The sequence below is a fragment of the Ipomoea nil genome, unplaced genomic scaffold (assembly GCF_001879475.1).
Source record: "Ipomoea nil cultivar Tokyo-kokei standard unplaced genomic scaffold, Asagao_1.1 scaffold2921, whole genome shotgun sequence".
Taxonomy (NCBI): domain Eukaryota; kingdom Viridiplantae; phylum Streptophyta; class Magnoliopsida; order Solanales; family Convolvulaceae; genus Ipomoea; species Ipomoea nil.
This window is the reverse complement of record NW_017619349.1, coordinates 4,536,372-4,543,248: the sequence shown is the minus strand read 5'-3', so window position 1 is coordinate 4,543,248 and position 6,877 is coordinate 4,536,372. Positions and strand designations below refer to the sequence as shown.

Below are 6,877 nucleotides of genomic sequence, written 5' to 3'. Positions count from 1 at the left end.
ACTCTTGAATTTACCATACCTTCAAACCATTCGGAGATACATCCATAACGCACTATTCGCCCTCGGTATCTTCTTCCATTGGTAGTGTACATGTGACGCACAAATTAATAATCATCATTTTAATGTTTTTAACAGAATTCACATGTTTCAAGTTTTTCCTTAATATTTTCCTGCTTTCTACGCGCACACACACATCGAGGTCATTCTATTACAAAACCACTCTGAATTCATTCATGTGAATCCCCCCAATTTTACCAACATGTTCCTTGCGCACTCTCAGTTATCAAGTCTGGCCATTGTTCGACCCCCCCCCCCCCAACAATGCACTCCCTTGCATTCCTCTATCCTCACCCATTCCCAAAACGCCTAAGTAACCAATTCATATTTATTTCAAACATCTTCAGGAAAAAAAAAAAAAAAAAAAAAAAACCAAACACCTACAATTGCACACGTTAAGAGTCTAGTATGCACCTACCCATGTTCGTCGTATCTTCCCACATCATAATCGACAACTTAGGCTACCACTACCTCCATTAACATTCCTTGTCCTAACGCCCTCGAACCATTCCAGTACTCACGCACACACGTACCATTCTACCTTGGTTGTATTACGTTCCATTTTCAATTAAAAAAAAAAAACTAAAACCAAAAAAATGCACAAACCAGATCACACTTATGCACATGCCTGAATAGCTAGAGGTCATTCCAGTTCTTAAACTCCGCCGCAGCTTCCACGATCAATCACACTCTACTGTTACTGTGTTTTTTTCCTCAGCCCTTCCCCAAGCAATTCAATGGTACAACAGATGTCGTCAATTACTTCTGAATATCTTTTCTCATTCAAATACTCACAAATATAATCCAAAAGATTCCAATTCAAATCTTTCCATAATTTATCATATAACTACAATTACTATTTAATCCTTTTGATTTTTATATATCCTTATTTACTTTATTATTATCTTCTAATCTCCACCATTCATGTGGAATGAATCAATGGCTATCAGGAGATCTCATGATTTCATCTATACTAGGGGTTGCACCGGATTCGAAGCCTAAACTTTTAACTTAGCCCATATGAACAATTCAACAATAATGAACCACTAAACAATAAACAATAATCAGTAACAATAAACACTAAACTAAATAGTAAGATGACAAACTAAACTAAACAATAAGATTAAAAACTAAACTAAACACTAAACAATAACAATAAACAGTAATTAAATAGTAAGATTACAAACAGTAAAAACTAAATTAAACTAAACAGTAAGATTACAAGCTGCTTTTTGAGTTAATGAATACAGCAGCAATAGCGTCAAGCGTAGCAGCAGAGAGAAAGATTTCAAGATCATCCCATTTCCAGCCATCATAATCCGACCAATAATCAAGATCATCTCATTTCCAGCCATCATAATCCGACCAATAATCATGCACAGTTAGCTGAACAATTGACTCTGGGATTTGGCAAACGGCTATATCGCATAGCAGCCAATCACCTAGCTAAAAGAGAGTTTGTTTGCCATTGTGTACTAGGTGCCTGGAACCAGCTTGGATTACTGGAATGCTTTTTAGGATTCCTTTCCAAGCATTGGACATATTCTGATAAAACTAGTAAAAAGTAAAAACTGCATCCTTGGCTTTCTTTCTAATCTTTCTAATACAAGTAAAAAAAATGAGTGATGAGATGTAAAAAACATGCTGTTGACTTAATCATTAAGAAATTTAAATAACACTGAAATACAAAGTACAATATCACTCAATTCATTCTCTTAATAATTCATCATATGTCACAATAATCTATCAAGTACTATTATTATTATTATTATTATTATTATTATTATTATTATTATTATTATTATTATTATTATTATTATTATTATTATTATTATTATTATTATTATTATTATTATTATTATTCTTAGGGGCTGGCCTTAATTAGTTAACAATTATTGGGGCCTAAACCCACAAAACTATTGGAGCTATCTATAGAAATTTGAAGGCCTTCCTGCTGATGTTCCCTATGATGGATAGTCCAGTTGTGGAAGGAGCAAATGCAAAGCAAAATGTGCCCATTTCATCAACTGGTACAAGAAAGTTCCTAACTGGAAGGGTCCAGATCGGGCCACCCATATGGAAAAATGATACGGTGGGTTCCTCAACCGTACCCAACCCGTTCAAATCATAGCACGTGTCTAATATTGACACACTAGGTGCCCGAGGAAGGTTGGGTTTGTGCAAAGAATGCGTTGCGCAACGCCACGTACGCCACCATGGGGAGTCTTGTCACGACGGTTCCGGTGTCCATCACCACCCCGCCTTCGCCCAGCTTTGTTAAACGGAAGGCGTCTTCGGATATTGGGAGTTGCGTGCCGCCGATGCCCAGACCTGAGAGCCCGATAGAGTAGATAGTGGGTGCCCATAGGTTATGGATCAAGGGTACCCACGGGAAAGGCTCCTTGCGGACCTCGCCCGAACTCCAGTGACACGGAGGACTCACTGCCCCGGCTCACCAAGCAATAGCTGAAAGCTCCGTCCGTTTGCCTGAAAAGTTAACCAATGATCGACATGGATCCCCCGCCGAGACCCAACCCCCCGTCGACTTCGATGAACAGCCCTGCTTGGTATAGCTGCACCCGATAGCCACATTCTGGACCACAGTTAGCCCAAACGTGAGAGTCTCGAACGCCATCGTCCCCATGGTGTACGACTGATCAGCGTACATGACCTCGTACTTGCACAGACCCGAGTTGCACCCCAAATTGTTCTCGGTGCAGAAAGCGGAGCTACACGGCATGTCGGCAATGAAGCTGAGAGAGACGGGTCGAACACCGGGTCATATTGTTGGTAGCATTGGTTACAGGGTTGACACTGAACCCACACAATATCACTCCCTGTGTCAATAACCATATACTGATATTGCGCCGGACTCCCGACCCCAATCCTCACCAAGTATTTTCCACTCCCTAGATCCGAACCGGAAACCACCCCCACCCCAAACTCCTCCACCTCATACTCGGCGGCTTTCCCACTGCCGCTGCCGCGAGTTTTGCGAATGAGGGAGGCGACTCTGTGTGCGTCCCTTTTCATTCAGGATCAGAATCGGTGGTGGAAGTTGGTAAAATTGGAAAAGGGCAAGTTATCTCTGTGCAGGAGATTGAGCTTCCAACTACCCTCATTGCGGCTTTCATCCTTGAATTCCTCATGGGCTTTTGGCGGGGGATGGAGGATGATAGCCTGGGAAAGGGTTTGTTTAACGTTGAAATGCTCATGTGGGGGAAAGGGGATGGCATGTCTGGCTGAGGTAATGGTATGGGTTGTAGTTGCAGATGTTGTAAAGAAAAATAGGGAGAGGAGGATATGGAGAAGCATTGTCAAGTAGATTAGTTGGTGTGATAGATGGTGATGAGGTTGTTGTTGGCAGAGATGCAGAGAGGAGATAGATGATGATGAGGCTGTTGTTGGCAGAGGTGCAGAGAGGAGATAGATGGTGATGAGGCTGTTGTTGGCAGAGTTGCAGAGAAGAGATAGATGGTGATGAGGCTGTTGTTGGCAGAGTTGCAGAGAGGAGATAGATGGTGAGGCTGTTGTTGGCAGAGTTGCAGAGAGGAGATAGATAGTGATGAGGCTGTTGTTGGCAGAGATGCAGAGAGGAGATAGATGGTGATGAGGCTGTTGTTGGCAGAGTTGTAGAGAGGAGATAGATGGTGATGAGGCTGTTGTTGGCAGAGTTGCAGAGAGGAGATAAATGGTGATGAGGCTGTTGTTGGCAGAGTTGCAAAGAGGAGATAGATGGTGATGAGGTTGATGTTGGTAAAGTTGCAGAGAGGAGATAGATGGTGATGTGGCTGTTGTTGGCAGAGTTGTAAAGAGGAGATAGATGGTGATGAGGCTGTTGTTGGCAGAGTTGCAGCGAGGAGATAGATGGTGATGAGGCTGTTGTTGGCAGAGTTGCATTCCTCTATCTTCACCCGCGTCATTTATATACAGTAAAACACACAAGCTACCGTATATATAATGCACAGATCACTACCAACCACACACGTCAATTAGATGTTTCGCACAAACAAAATTAAGACCATGCATCCTACACCACAACACTACTTAACGCCACCTAAGCCGGGACATACTTCCCAAGACCATTCATGCCGGCCATTAAATAATTTTTAAACATACGGTAAAGAAGACAACGACACACATGGACACGCGAAAGCTAATCCACACGCAGACCATTCAAAACCCCACAATCATCCATTCACATTCAGTTAGTAAGGCAAAATTTTAAAAACATAAACGCCCAACTTCCTTCAAATGCATTCGCACCCGCTTAGAGACAAGTATGCACCTACCAATGTTCGTTCTAACATTCTACATCAAATGCACAACCACTCAATCAGCATAACGCACACGCTACCACGAACAGACGCACACACCTCTCATAACCCGCACAAACATCTATTCTGGTACGCACAAACAACTTTAAGATCATGCATCCAACACCAACACATTTTACCCCACTTAAGCAGGCACATACTTCCTAAGACCATTCACCCCGGCCACTCCATCATTTTAACACGTACGGTACACCACACTATGACACTAACGCACATGCCACCCCATGTCAATGTACAAACCATTCCCAACACGCCTAAGTAACCAATTCATATTTAGTTCAAACATCCTCAGGAAAAAAAAAAAAAAAAAAAACCAAACACCTACAATCGCACACGTTAAGAGTCTAGTATGCACCGACCCATGTTCGTCGTATCTTCCCACATCATAATCGACAACTTAGGCTACCACTACTTCCATTAACATTCCTTGTCCTAACGCCCTCGAACCATTCCAGTAATCACGAACACACGTACCATTCTACCTTGGTTGTATTACGTTCCATTTTCAATTTAAAAAAAAAAAAAAAAAAAAAAAAAACTAAAACCAAAAAATGCACAAACTAGAGCACACTTATGCACATGCCGGAATAGCTAGAGGTCATTCCAATTCTTAAACTCCGCCGCATCTTCCACGATCAATCACACTCTACTGTCATTGTGTTTTTTTCCTCAGCCCTTCCCCACGCAACTTCAATGGTACAACATATGTCGTCAATTACTTCTGAATATCTTTTCTCATTCAAATACTCATAAATATAATCCAAAAGATTCCAATTCAAATCTTTCCATAATTTATCATATAACTACAATTACTATTTAATCCTTTTGATTTTTATATATCCTTATTTACTATATTATTATCTTCTAATCTCCACCATTCATGTGGAATGAATCAATGGCTATCAGGAGATCTCATGATTTCATCTATACTAGGGGTTGCACCGGATTCGAAGCCTAAACTTTTAACTTAGCCAATATGAACCATTCAACAATAATGAACCACTAAACAATAAATAATAATCAGTAACAATAAACACTAAACTAAATAGTAAGATGACAAACTAAGCTAAACAATAAGATTAAAAACTAAACTAAACACTAAACAATAACAATAAACAGTAATTAAACAGTAAGATTACAAACAGTAAAAACTAAACTAAACTAAACAGTAAGATTACAAGCTGCTTTATGAGTTAATGAATACAGCAGCAATGGCGATGAGGTTGTTGTTGGCAGAGTTGCAGAGAGGAGATAGATGGTGATGAGGCTGTTGTTGGCAGAGTTGCAGAGAGGAGATAGATGGCGATGAGGCTGTTGTTGGCAGAGTTGCAGAGAGGAGATAGATGGTGATGAGGCTGTTGTTGGCAGAGTTACAAAGAGGAGATAGATGGTAATGAGGCTGTTGTTGGCAGAGTTGCAGAGATGAGATAGATGGTGATGAGGCTGTTGTTGGCAGTGTTGCAGAGAGGAGATAGATGGTGATGAGGCTGTTGTTAGCAGAGTTGCAGAGAGGAGAGAGATGGTGATGAGGCTGTTGTTTGGCAGAATTGCAGAGAAGAGATAGATGGTGATGAGGCTGTTGTTGGCAGAGTTGCAAAGAGGAGATGGATGGTGATGAGGATGTTGTTGGCAGAGTTGCAGAGAGGAGATAGATGGTGATGTGGCTGTTGTTTGTAGAGTTGCAGAGAGGAGATAGATATATATTTCATTATATTAATAATATACTTAGTAAATAAATATATAGTATTATTTTGTATTATAACTTTAATATTTAATTAAAAAGTAGCTCACAAAAAATATCAAACAATGTAGTGAATATAATCAATTGATGAATTTGAATGTAAAGAATTTTTACTTTGGAAAAAATAAAGATAATATAACTAATGAAATTATTTCTCTTAATTAATTTATTGATAATGGATAATTTATTTATTTATTTATTTTGAATAAAGACATTATAGAGACAATTAGTGAACATAGTCAATTTATGAATTTGAATGTAAAGAATTTTTATATTAGAGAAAAATAAATACAATATAACTAATGAAATTATTTCTCTTAATTAATTTATTGATAATGGATATATTTTTTTTTTTGAATAAAGACATTGTAGAGACAATGTAGTGAATATAATCAATTAATGAATTTGAATGTAAAGAATTTTTGCATTGGAAAAAATAAAGACAATATTACTAATGAAATTATTTTTCTTAATTAATTTATTGATAATAGATAAAAAAAAAATTTTGAATAAGGACATTGTAGAGACAATGTAGCGAATATAATCAATTGATGAATTTGAATGTAAAGAATATTTATATTAGAGAAAAATAAAGAATATATAACTAATGAAATTATTTCTCTTATTTAATTTGTTGATAATGAATAATTTTTTTTTTTTGAATAAGGACATTGTAGACACATTGTATATTTATTGTTTTTTGTTGTAGCTACTAAATTATTATTATTTTTAGTTTAATAAT

General features: G+C 38.3%; 1 pseudogene; it reads right to left on the bottom strand.

The window, feature by feature from the left end:
* Positions 1–1,942: 1,942 nt before the first annotated feature.
* LOC109160857 lies at positions 1,943–5,663 on the bottom strand (annotated as a pseudogene).
* Between the last annotated feature and the right edge of the window lie 1,214 nt (positions 5,664–6,877).